At 46.3% G+C, this 13,136-nt stretch overlaps 1 protein-coding gene and 1 long non-coding RNA gene across 3 annotated transcripts in view; one reads left to right on the top strand and one right to left on the bottom strand.

The window, feature by feature from the left end:
* LOC147010945 (uncharacterized) overlaps window positions 1-13,136 on the top strand; it is a 49,010-nt gene that overhangs the window by 621 nt on the left and 35,253 nt on the right. The window lies entirely within an intron of this gene.
* Window positions 1-13,136, bottom strand: part of LOC147010947 (stAR-related lipid transfer protein 13-like) — a 73,633-nt gene that overhangs the window by 60,034 nt on the left and 463 nt on the right. The gene's annotated exons all lie outside the window — the stretch shown is intronic.

Here is a 13,136-nt window from a genome sequence, read left to right as displayed (position 1 = left end):
GCAAATGGACTTTCACCTGGAACGTATCTGTCAATCCACCCATTGGCTTCCCCCAAATTATCTTCATAAAAGACTCAGAATCTACAGACTTTTCTTCGGTTGATGATATAATCAATGCTCATACTATGTAGAGGTCTTCATCAGGAAGAGATCTTGATTATGATCAGTTAGCCGTTCAACTCGTGTTATACTTCTGAAACGGAATGTGCATCTCCTTTATTGGTTGAGGGCCGTGTCGCTCATCTTATCTGTTACTAACAAAAGTTCCCATCCCCAGTGACAGGGAAAGTTTAACTAAATTTTATCAATTTAAATTATTTCAGGGACTTCAAAAAGGCTAATTGTGTTGCACTCTTGGTTTCACTCAGAGCCAAAGCTCTGAGCTACTTATATCACCCACCGCGAAATGGTGCTGAAACATCGGGCGGCGGAGGTTGGATTTGTCTCAAAAAAGGGCAAAACATATATTTATTAGAAATTTTGTGTTACTCAATGAAGATCTCTATTCAATGTACTTTAATACAGATGTTCATGCTAATTTTAATGATTACTGGAAGGGGCAATAAAGTGACTGACTCGACTGTATAGAATCAAGAAAAGTGAAATGAAAATGCAAAATAACCAATGAGCAGCTTTTCAAATGCAGCACAGGATGCAGGTTCTGTAAACGGGAGACGGACAGACGCACGGTCACACACCACTATTCACAAAATGCAGACGTATAATGTATATATATATATATATATATATATATATATATATATATATATATATATATATATATATATATATATATATATATATATATATATATATATATATATATATATATGGGAAAAATTACACACCCAGACCAGCAATCAAACAAAGGTCCTCTGGAAAATTATACTACTGCTCTGCCATCTGAGCTATCTGGGCAACCCACTGGCTGAGCAAGCAATTCTCCCACATAAATAAATGCCACTCTCTTTCCCCCGCTGCTTCCAGGACACACTGCCAATCACAGGAGCAGTGACGCCTGTCCACAACAGGTATATATATATATATATATATATATATATATATATATATATATATATATATATATATATAGATATATATATATATATATATATATATATATATATATATATATATATATATATATATATATATATATATATATATATATATATATATATATATATATATATATATATATATACATATACAGTAAGTCCTCGCTAACCGGAAGTTCGCATATCGTAGTTTTGATTATTCGTAATTTAGTTTTAATGACTAATTTTTCAATTATCGCAAACATTTTATGCCTATTGTAATGTCATTGCAAGGAAAATAGCAAAAAAAAGTTTCAAACTGTCTGCAAAAAACAACAATCACACAGGATGCGCATAAACACACTTTCACTTTACTGCGCATGTACTGTATGCTGTACTGTACGTATTCTCTTCACGCTCGCCTGCATACCTTCCTGTATGAATCCCAAGCGACCCGCAAGTCTTTTGCCGAGCACACCTCGTTTCAAGCGACAACGAAAGGCTGTCACGTTGAAGGTGAAATTGGATATAATTAAAAGACATGAACGAGGTGAAGGGACAACGGAAATCGGCCGCGCGCAGCAATCGCTGCATCGACTGTACATTCGATCGTTCAAAGTTCGGCAAAGATAAAGAAAATATCACAGATTGCGACCAGTTCGAGTGCAACGACACTAACGAGAATGAGAGATGGTGCCATGCACAACATGAAGCGTTTATTATGTGTGTGGATAGAAGATCAAACTAAACGTCGCATGCCTTTATCTCTTGTTGTGATACAAGAAAAAGCGCGTAGTTTGTGGAACGATTTAAAGAAGAAACAGGAAGCTGAAGGAAACGGTGAAGGCGCAGAGACCTTCACAGCTAGCCGAGGCTGGTTCATGAGGTTTTGTCATCGCGCCAACCTCCACAACCTGAAGTGTAGCGGTGCGGCAGCAAGTGCGGACCATGCTGCTGCATCAGAGTTTCCAGCAAAGTTGAAGAAGATGATTGAGGAGGGGGGTTACTCACCGAAGCAAGTCTACAATATTGACGAAACCGGATTGTTTTGGAAAAGAATGCCCTCCCGTAGATACATCGCACGAGAAGAAAAGACTGCTCCAGGGTTTAAAGCAGCAAAGGACAGGCTGACCTGATTACTCGGTGGAAATGCAGAAGGGGATGTAAAACTCAAGCCGCTTCTTGTTTACGTTTATGAAAACCCACGAGCGCTAAAGGGTTGCCTCAAGCCACAACTTCCCGTAATATGGCGGTCAACTACAAAGGCTTGGATGACTGGGGCATTGACCCACGATTACGTGATCAATTACTTCTCCAATCATGTTGAGAAGTACTCCAAGGAGAACAACATTGACAACAAATCTTTGCTGCTTGTAGACAATGCTCCTGCCCATCCTCAGCAAATGGAAGACTGGTGTGAAAACGTGCAGGTAGTATTTTTACCACCAAATACTACCTCACTTTTACAGCCTATGGATCAGGGAGTTATTACTGCTTTTAAAGCCCATTATGTTAAACATACCATGCTGCAGCTTATCAAAAAAACTGATAAGGACAAGCTATCAATCAAGGAGTTTTGGCGAACATACAACATAAAAATGGCTTTGGAAACCATTAAGGATTCATGGGCGGAGGTGAGTGCCTCCACAATGAACGCTGTGTGGAAGAAAGTGTGGCCTGAGTGTGTCCACAATTTCACGGGGTTTGCTGATGTTCCGTTGATTACAAGTCAAATTGTAGACCTGGCGCAGGAGGCTGGTTTTGAAGAGGTTGACAAAGAGGACGTAGATGACTTACTGGAGTCTCATGCAGAACCCTTAAGCAATGAAGATCTTATGGAGTTGGAACAGCAGTGGGCTCTTGAGGAAGAAGAAGATGCTGTGACACCTTCATCCAAGCATCTCACCGTGAAAAACCTCAGCCAAATCCTCAGCTCGTTTGAAAGTGCCATAGAATTTGTTATCGAGCAAGATCCAAATCTTAAAAGGAGCACTGATTTTAGCCGTGTTGTTAATGATGCCCTTTGTTGCTACAAGGAACTTTATGCAGCAAAGAAAAAGAAAGCCATGCAGCCCACTCTCCATGCATTTTTCAAGCCAAAAGATGCAGCACCAACTCCATCCACCATCCAGGATGCTCCTTCAACCAGCTGCCAAGAGACCGTTCCCGCTGGTGAAGAAAGTGACAGCACAGTGTCAAGTGAAGAGGCGGACGATTCTGCCACTCCGCAAATGTGACTTGTCCACCGCAATCAACTCAGTTCCTCCAGCCTCGGGGTAAGTCGCCACTACTCGAGGAGTGTGTTTTGTTTATTTGTGTTTATGTCTAAAAAATTTTGAGCCAAAAACACATCCCCCCTTTAACACATTGGTTTCTATGGGAAAATATGTTTTGTTTAACACAGTTTCGCTTATCATAAGGTTTTCCAGGAACGCAACCCTTGCGAAAAGCGAGGACTTACTGTATATATATAGTGTTACGGCTGTGGAAATTCGCAGACCACCATAAAGGACCTAAGATCAGTTATGACGATAAGTAATTGTGTAGTTAGATTTCCCCACCGTTGTTTCGAGGGAATTTCCATGTTCACAGGGCTGCGATCCTTTGAAATAGCCGTTTTTCTTTTGCTGTCGTTATTTTGGACCAATCATCCCCCAACAACGCCCCCAAACAACTACCACCTTCGCCCCCTTCACCTCCACAACCCCACCCCGCAAACATCGCCTCACCCCCACTCTCAAACGACGCCCACCAACAACCAAATCGCCACCACCAACACCCTTCCCAAACCACCACAGCAAACTCCCACCACCTTCGCCTTTCTACCGAACGTCATGCCACGGGTTGTGAATGGGATCCTTTCGAAGAAGAAATCGGATCAGGAATGATTCACGCCCACTTTTCTTTCATCCAATGGCTGAGCATCAGGTGGTGTAGCCCCGCCTCCAAACCCGCTGTGATCCACAAATTTACATATGCACTCCTCCCCCGGCCTATATAAGCGCGAGCACAACGCAGCTCGAGGCAGTCTGGAGGGGTCGGAGAACAGGACGGAGCTCGAAGAGGCAGACGGCGGCAGTGTCGGTGCAGAAGTGTCGGTGGGGCAGAGTCGGGAGACAGAGCTCGAAGCAGACGGGGAAAGGCAGACGGGGGCCGATCGACGGAGAGGTAGGAGCTCGGAGCTCAGGTCGAAGTTGAGGGGCGAGGAGGGCGAGTTGCTGACATGGAGGGACGTGGAGGAGGACTCAGAGGTGAACCAGAGGGCTGACTGGGGACTGCCGCCGGAGAAGGGGCGTAGTGGAGGCCACAGCCAGGAGGAGTTCGCCGGAGCCAGTGCGGTCCAGAGCGTCAACTTGTTGGACGGAGCGTCAGCAATTCCCCTCCCTACCCGAGCTCCGCGCTAAGAAAACGCCGGTCACCCCGTCCGTTCCCCTCCCCAACCGTGGTGCCAACGGTGAAACACATGCCTGCGCGGAGAATGCCGGAGAGAGCTCACCGGCCATGCCAGGGGCACGAAGCTAGGCACGGCTACGCTGACATTGCGGCTTGCCTGCCATCGCGCCACAAGGGCGCGGGTAAGACCCCTCGGTCTCGTGGACCTGGCCGCTCATCCAAGTCCCACGTTCATTTAGTCCACGGACCTGTCTGCCACCCTTGTCTGTGAGGGTGGCTTTTCTTTGCTTTTGTGTAAATGCATGTGGTGGCGCCGTCTTATAAGTAGAATTGTCTAAGTGTGCGTGTGAAATAAAGACACTTTATTCGATTGTAACTCTGCCTTTGCTTGATTTCACTGTGTACGTGCATGATTTACTGTGTGGCTGTAAATACGTGCCTTGTCTGAGTGTGCAATAAATGTGCTTGTTGAACTGTTCCCCTTTTCATTGCATCCTTTCTCTTGTTTGAAAGTTCCATGTTACATCACGGAAGGAATTGGTAGAGGGGTGTAAGCACCCGGTAAATAATCACGTCCGTCGGGGCCGGCGATAACACCGCTCGGTTATCACTGAAGCACGGAACGGACCGCTTAAGCGGTTTGTGTCCAAGGCCGACCAACGGCGAGGTACGATCGCCCGGTTAACTACTCGCGCAGGTACTTAGGTAGGTCGAGTTTGGCGAACAACCCAATCCTGCGCGGGTGGCCGATTGGCACGATTGTGGTGTGGTCGAAAGACCCACCCGTGACTAGCTCCTGGCGGAAGTTCCAAGGAGGGTCATGACTGAATTGTCCGTTCCGGTGGACGATGCGGTCGCAATTTGAGTTACGTGGCCGATCGCACACCGGGCGGACCGAAATTCGTAACAATATGTATATATACGAAACGACCCGTGAACCCGTTTGGTTCCCGTTGTGACAGCGGTTGATAAAAAAATCATTTCAAGAAAAAAAAAAAGATCGCTCCAGCGAACGATACCGCTGAGTTATTTGCATTGATCAAATACTCCCGAAGAGTACTTGACTGAATCGGGAATTGATTTTTTAATAATTTTTTTCGTTGCCCGATTTGAACGAAACTTGATACTGCACACCACAGTAGAATGGTGAGTAAGGTGGGCTGAAAAATATTGTGCTATCGTGTACTGTTTTGGCTGTATTTCAGGAACATATTGTTGTGGTTGACGAAATTCGCAAACCACCATTCAGGTACCTTAGGTGAGATATCTCTGTAAGTATATGTGTAGTTAGGCCCAAACCTGTTGTTTAGAGGGAATAAATGTCATTCATTCGGGCTGCGACCCCTATAGATAGCCGTTTTTCTTTTACTATCTTTATTTTGGACCAGCCGCCATTACTACCACCACCAACCACGTCTCAACAGCCATCACACAACAACCACCAACCGCAACGCCGCTTCACAACCACAGCCACGACCTTTACCGTCACATCTCGCTCTCGCAACCATCGCATCACCGCCATTTCCGCGCCGCTTGTGGGCACCGATACTGGACTCGTGCAGGGCGCGCACCGAGCAGGGGTGCAAAAGCGCCGGCCTTTCCGAAGAAAAGGAATCAAAAACGACTCACGCCCACTTCTGTTCCGTCCTGTCGGTGAGCGTGGGGCGATTTGGCCCCGCCTCCAGGTACGTTGGAGTGTGGTCGCTATTTGCAAATTCATGGATCAAAAAGCATTCACGCCCACTTTTCCTCGGTCCAATGGGGAGCCAGTTAGAGGTGAAGGGTCGGAGGTAAAGGGTCGAAGGTGAAGGAGCGAGGCCACGGGGGATATAAACGACCGCGTTCGTCAGTCAAGAGGAGTTGTCGGTGGAGCTGGGAAGAAGTGGTAGTAGTCAGAGTGAAGAGGACGGAGCTGTGGAGAGGTGGCGGCGGCGAAGGCGGTCGAGGGGGTGCTCGTGTCGGAGCCGGGGAGCTGCGGAGGGAGAGGCCGGCGGCGCGACCGAGGTCGTGGTGGAGACGCTCGTCGCGGGACCCGAGATAGGGAGATATCCTCCTTTCCCCCGAGCATCAACAACCCCCTCCTGTTTCCCCCCGCGCTGAGATAGTGCGAGAAGGGGGGCCCTGTCCCCACCCCATATCAGGCAGTCCCAGCGAGGCCCGCGGAGTCGGGGCGCCAGCGCCATTTCGCGGCTCATCACCAGACGGGTAGGCCCGACGCGGTCTCGGCCCCAGGCCCGCCTCATCCTTGAGGGTGGTCCTTTTCTTTTGCTTTGGGTATATGTGTTGTCGGCGCCGTCTGTGAAGTAAAACTGCATAAGTGTTGCCGTGTGCTCGCGTAGTCGGTAATAGATCTGCATTGTGTTTCTCTTTTACATTTGCTTTTGGTGTAATTGTATATGTGTGCTTTCCGTTCATCGTGAAATAAATGTGCTTTATGTTGAACTGTTTTCCCGCTTCGCTTCCTCTTTTCCTCTATTGAATCTCCATCTTACTTCACGTAAAGGGTTGGTCGTGGGCTAAAACGCCCGATATAATTAATCGAACCGTCGAGGCCGACGATAACACCGCTCGGTTATCCCGATAGTACGGAACGGGTCGCTTAAAGTGGACCGTGTCCGAAGTCGACCTGCGGCGAGGTGCGATCGCCCGGTCTGCCCTCCGTGTGGGTACTTAGGTAGGTCGAATTTGGCGAGCAACCCTATCCCACGCGGGGGGCCGATTGGCACGATCGTGGTGAGGTCGAAAGGTCCACCCGTGACTAGTTCCCGGCGTTAGTCCGAGAGGGTCACGACGGGATTGTCCGTCCGGTGGGCGACGTGCCGCGATTCGAGTTACGTGGCCGTTCGCATGCCGGCGGGCGCGAATCCGCAACAATATATACAAGATCAGAGTTTTAGTAATATTTAAATATATGTATATATATAAACATATATATTTATATATATTTATATATATATATATATATATATATATATATATATATATATATATATATATATATATATATATATACACACACACACAAGCCGGTAGGCGACATGGGTGGTCGCTACATAATTGCAGACTAGTCATACAGTTTTTGATGGATCGGGCTGAAATTTTTTGACAAAGAGGTTGATTTTCGTGCGCATAAAAGCGCAGAAGCAGATTTTGATTTTCGAAAAATTTTTTTTTTTAGGATTTTTCAAAAATTTCAGTCCCGTTGCTAGGCAACGTGGTGTCTATAGCAATGGTGCTCAAAAGCATACAACTATATCCTGGTATGAACCTACCTGTCAAGTTTCATCAAAATAGGTTGACTCCTCTGGCCTCCAGAGCTGTCCATTACATACAGACATATAAATAAAAACAAACATACATACAAGCCGGTAGGCAACGAGAGATCCGCTAGGATCGAAGCGCTGGATACGATGCTTTTCATTCTGACCGATCCACCGACGAAGATTCATTGCCACGACGTATTGGTTCACATACAATTGTTCCTCTGCCTGGCAAGATTTTTCCTATTGCGTATTTTGCCAATTGGCACTCCTCACATGTCTACCATTTGAAAAATAAAACTTCAATCAAAAATCGGCTCGAGTAAAATTTTCTAAATATCTCGAAGTGCTTAATTCCGAAGTCTCGTTTCTCCACATTCAAAACTGCAGGACAAGTATTGAAAATAGTGAACGTAGGTCGAGAAAAAGTATTTTTTCGAAATTTGCGTATTTCAGCCCCGACAGACACCCTTGGTGATTGAATCTGGAAAAATGCTGCGGTTCAATTCTGTAGTAGTTGTTAAAGTCTATCCATACACCGAATTTGAACGTTCCACCGTCGACTGTTTCCGAGGTCAAGGTCACTTAACATATTCCCTGGTTCACCACCTTTCCACATTCGGAGGGCTGCCATTCGGAAACTATGAGAGATAGAGGAACGTTATGCTGTCGCAATAACTAGATGGGGATGCAAGGAATAGGCAGGAGTTGGTCCGGTCGCTCTACCTATCATAGAAGCCGTGCTACGTCAGTTTCCATTTGGGTTCTTAAAACGCGGTTTTTCGGCCGCTGCATAGCAACGGGTGGTTGCTTAGCAACGAAACTAAAATGCGCACATTCCCAGCCCATATGGCACCTGTTCACCAAGTTTCATCGAAATCGGTTTGCTGGTTTGTGCTGTGGAGCCTCGCGTTGCAGACACACACACACACACACACACACACACACACACACACACACACACACACACACACACACACACACACACACACACACACAAAACCCGACAATAACGGATATATTGCGAATCCCAACAGACAGACGGAAAAAGTGAAAATAAGGGTACTCTAGCGACCACCCAATATATATATATATATATATATATATATATATATATATATATATATATATATATATATATATATATATATATATATATATATATATATATATATATATATATATATATATACATATACATACAGTATAATGATGATGAGTGGGACTTCTTGAGTTTGAAGCACTTGATGCCAAAGTTACCAGGATGATGCTGTGACTAGATCTTGGTTTTACCATAAGTTACTTTTCAAGGTGATTTACTGACGGTTGCAAAAAAAAAATTGATGGTATATATTTTGAAAACTGTTAGGTTCTGGTATATAAATCCACAACTGATTTTAAAATGAACGAATACAAGGTGATGCAATCAAGTTTGTTGTTTTTTTTATCATAAATGATATCATGGACAATGAAATACAATGTACGACAGGATGCTGAAGAAGCACTGCATTTCCCTTTGCTGTTTTGTCTGAGTTCTGTTCTCGACCCAACTATAAACTCTCGGATTGGTACTTTGCAAATAGAAAGTTGCATCACAAAGTGTGACATCCCTCGGATAGACATTAATCTCGGCATCCCATCTGCGAGCATTAGTCGGTCGGCGTTAAAGATCCCATGGTGTCCTTCACGAAAAGTAGGCCGGCTATCAAAAGCCAGCTGAACAAATTCCAAATTCCCGCTCTAACCGACAGGGGGTAGTGCATCAGTAGCACAGCTGCACCTCCAGAAAATGATGCCACCCAAAACCATGTGCTGCATATCAGAGACGTTGGTAAACGTTGAAGAGCTCGCAGTGTCTTTCACAAAGAGTAGGCGAGCTTCTGCCAGCACCCTGTACAGATTCCAAATTCCTGCTCAAATCACTGAACGTCAGACCCGGGCATCCGTGAAACTGAAGCATCCAGGCTTGATGGCAGAGCTGAGCTGTTCAGGGAGTTGAGGCATAAAACTGTATTTGCACTGACAGCATACACTGGGTCATGAGGTGTGGTGCTGCCGGGACCTGTGCAGGAGGACGAAAGTCCAAGTCTTCGTGTCATTGGTGCTTCCAGTCTTGTTCTACGGATGTGAGATTTGGATTCTGACCAGGGATCCGAGACGGAGGCTTAATTTATTCAGTACCAGGTCTCTTCGAAGAATCCTTGGCTATCACTGGTCGGACTTTATGTCCAACGAGCGGTTGCTGAGAGAGACTCAAATGAGATTTGTTACCTGCATAGTCCGTGAGTGTCAGCTGCGGCTGTATGGACATGTGACTCGTTTTCCTGATTCTGATCCTGCTCACCAGATTCTCTCAGCGAGGGAGCCTCGTGAGTGGAGGAGATCAAAGGGCTGTCCACGTCCCTCGTGGTTGCAGCAGTTTGATCGGCATCTCAAGGAGATGGGGATGGGCCAGGCATCTGCCTGGGGGGGTGGCCAGATAGAGGCCCCAGGAATTCGGGGGGAGAGTGGACGCAGCGATGCGCCGCTCCAGCGCATGCTCCCATACCTGACTGGACAATCTCGAATCTAGATATTTTGTGCAGTTTTGATCACCACAACTCAGGAAGGATGTAGGTGCAATTGAGAGGGTTCAGCGCAAGCCTACTCGATTGGTTTTGGGCTGAGCTCGACTTATCTATGAGGAGGGGCTGAAAGGGACGAGGTAGTGGTAGCAGAAACAGTAGATAAGTTTAAATTGGAATCAGATAGGTACCTGGAAGTATTGGAGATAGAGGTGGTACAGGGATGTTGGCAGGACCTTTAGGTAGCTCGAGTATGGATGGGTGATTGTGTGCAAGTGTGTGGAATGTCGTGTCTGTGGGGGTCTCGTCAAGGGGTCATGTTTTCGGTAGTATTCTCAAGGGGATCATTTATAAATAGGCCGTCCAGGATTGTGGTTGTTGATGTGTGTTTTTCACCCCAGAACTGGCTTTGCCGACCTCACCAGAAAGAAAAAAACATTTTTTTAAAAACAAAGAAAAAAATACATTTTGAATGCTTTTTTTTTTCATATCTATATTGCGTGGTCTGGTGTTGAGGTGGTACAGGCACGATGCGCCAAATGGTCTCCTTCTGCGTCAACATTCCTGGTCTATCCTTGTGTACCTTGGACATGTGCATGAGGTTTGAAAACCAGAGGCAGGTTGTTCTCGGCACGTGCTCACTTGCAAACTACCCACAGACGTAAACAGGGCAGGGCCCGGAATGCAGATGGGTGACCCTCCCGGAGCATGTCCCTGAACATTATGGTTCATCATGTCATGTTGAATCCATGCCTGGAATGCATTTCGTGTTCTGTAAGGTGATCAGCTTGATAAGGGAAGCACGCGAGGGATTCTTTCATGTCTGTACATTCATTATATCATATTAATCATAATAATAGTAATAATAATGTATTTTGCGTAATTAACATGATTCTGATTTGATATACTCCACTCTGTTTCTGAGCATCGGTGCTGCCAAAGCAGTTTCTTGGCAAGATTTACACTAGGTAGTTCGCCATTGCCTTCCCAGCAGTTGTTGGAGCAGGAATTTGGAACTTGGCCAGGGTGCCAGCGATATCTCACCCACTCTTCGCAAAGAACACCGTCCATCCATTGGGACCACTAGAAGCACCTGCTCCCTACGGGAGCCGTCAAGCGGGTCATGTTATTATATTTATGCCTATTTCACTCCAAGGAGTCCCAGGATTACACACCCAAAAAATGGATGCGATCGGTTCAGCCGTTTTTGCGGTACCTGGGAACAGACAGACAGACGGACAGACGGTGAATTATAGTAAGATACTCTGCAGAGCATTGGTGCTGCCGAAGCAGTCTCCTTTGCTATTGGGTACATTACTGGACTGGTCGCCACTCTGACACAGGATACCAGCAAGCTGGTACTCACTTTGTGGACCCCGGAAGGATGACATGCAGAGTTAACCCCACCTGGTATTAATTCAATAGCTGAGGGGGATTTGAACTCAGGATTCTCAGATCCCAAGCCACCATCCTAACCATTAAGCCCACACCAGGCATACATAGGACACCATGGGATCTTTTACATCCACCAACCAACGCCACAGGCGGTTGTCTCTCCGAGGGACAGCACACACATTGATTGCAGGTGGGTCGGGATTCGAACCCAGGCTAGACAGCTTAGAGGCGAGTATGCGTATCTCTCGGACATCCTGCCAGCCCATTAAAATGATATACAACTCCTCAAATCTTATATCATCACACCTGTACCCACTATACCCACCATATCATCACACCCGTACCCACTATACCCAACACATATCATCACACCTGTACCCACGATACCCACCACATATCATCACACCTGTACCCACTATACCCACCACATATCATCACACCCGTACCCACGATACCCACCACATATCATCACACCTGTACCCACTATACCCAACACATATCATCACACCTGTACCCACTATACCCACCACATATCATCACACCTGTACCCACTATACCCACCACATATCATCACACCTGTACCCACTATACCCACCACATATCATCACACCTGTACCCACTATACCCACCACATATCACACCTGTACCCACTATACCCACCAATCATCACACCTGTACCCACTATACCCACCACAAATCATCACACCTGTACCCACGATACCCACCCCACAACATCACACCTGTACCCACTATACCCACCACATATCCTCACCCCCGTTCCCACGATACCCACCACATATCATCACACCTGTACCCACTATACCCAACACATCATCACACCTGTACCCACTATACCCAACACAGATCATCACAGCCGTACCCACTATACCCAACACATATCATCACACCCGTACCCACTATACCCAACACATATCACACCTGTACCCACTATACCCAACACATATCACACCTGTACCCACTATACCCACTATACCCAACACATATCACACCTGTACCCACTATACCCACTATACCCATCACATATCATCACACCCACCACATATCACATCTGTACAAACTATATCCACCACATATCATCACACCTGTACCCACCACCCACCACATATCACACCTGTACCCATTATACCCACCACATATCATCACACCTGTACCCACCACCCACCACATATCACACCTGTACCCATTATACCCACCACATATCATCAGATCTGTACCCACCACCCACCACACATTTGTGGAGTACTTTTTGATAGACCATTACTGTGATTAAAAGTAAAAGTTCTCGTTTTGTGAAACTCCGAGAAAACATTGTGAGTGTCCACAACTCCACAGCAACAACAATCAACGTGCTCCGGATGCGGCTCACATGAAGTATCGTCATGGAGCAGTTTGAGCGATACCCGTGGGGGGTTTAAACAACGTCGTGACGTTCTCATCCCGCCGGTCCGACCCAACGGGCCCCTCAT

Source organism: Eptatretus burgeri, chromosome 16, assembly GCF_056783735.1.
Source record: "Eptatretus burgeri isolate ZD-2024b chromosome 16, Ebu_testis_v1, whole genome shotgun sequence".
Lineage (NCBI taxonomy): Eukaryota > Metazoa > Chordata > Myxini > Myxiniformes > Myxinidae > Eptatretus > Eptatretus burgeri.
Note: the sequence above shows the minus strand (reverse complement) of the source record. Positions and strands in the feature narration are given on the sequence as shown.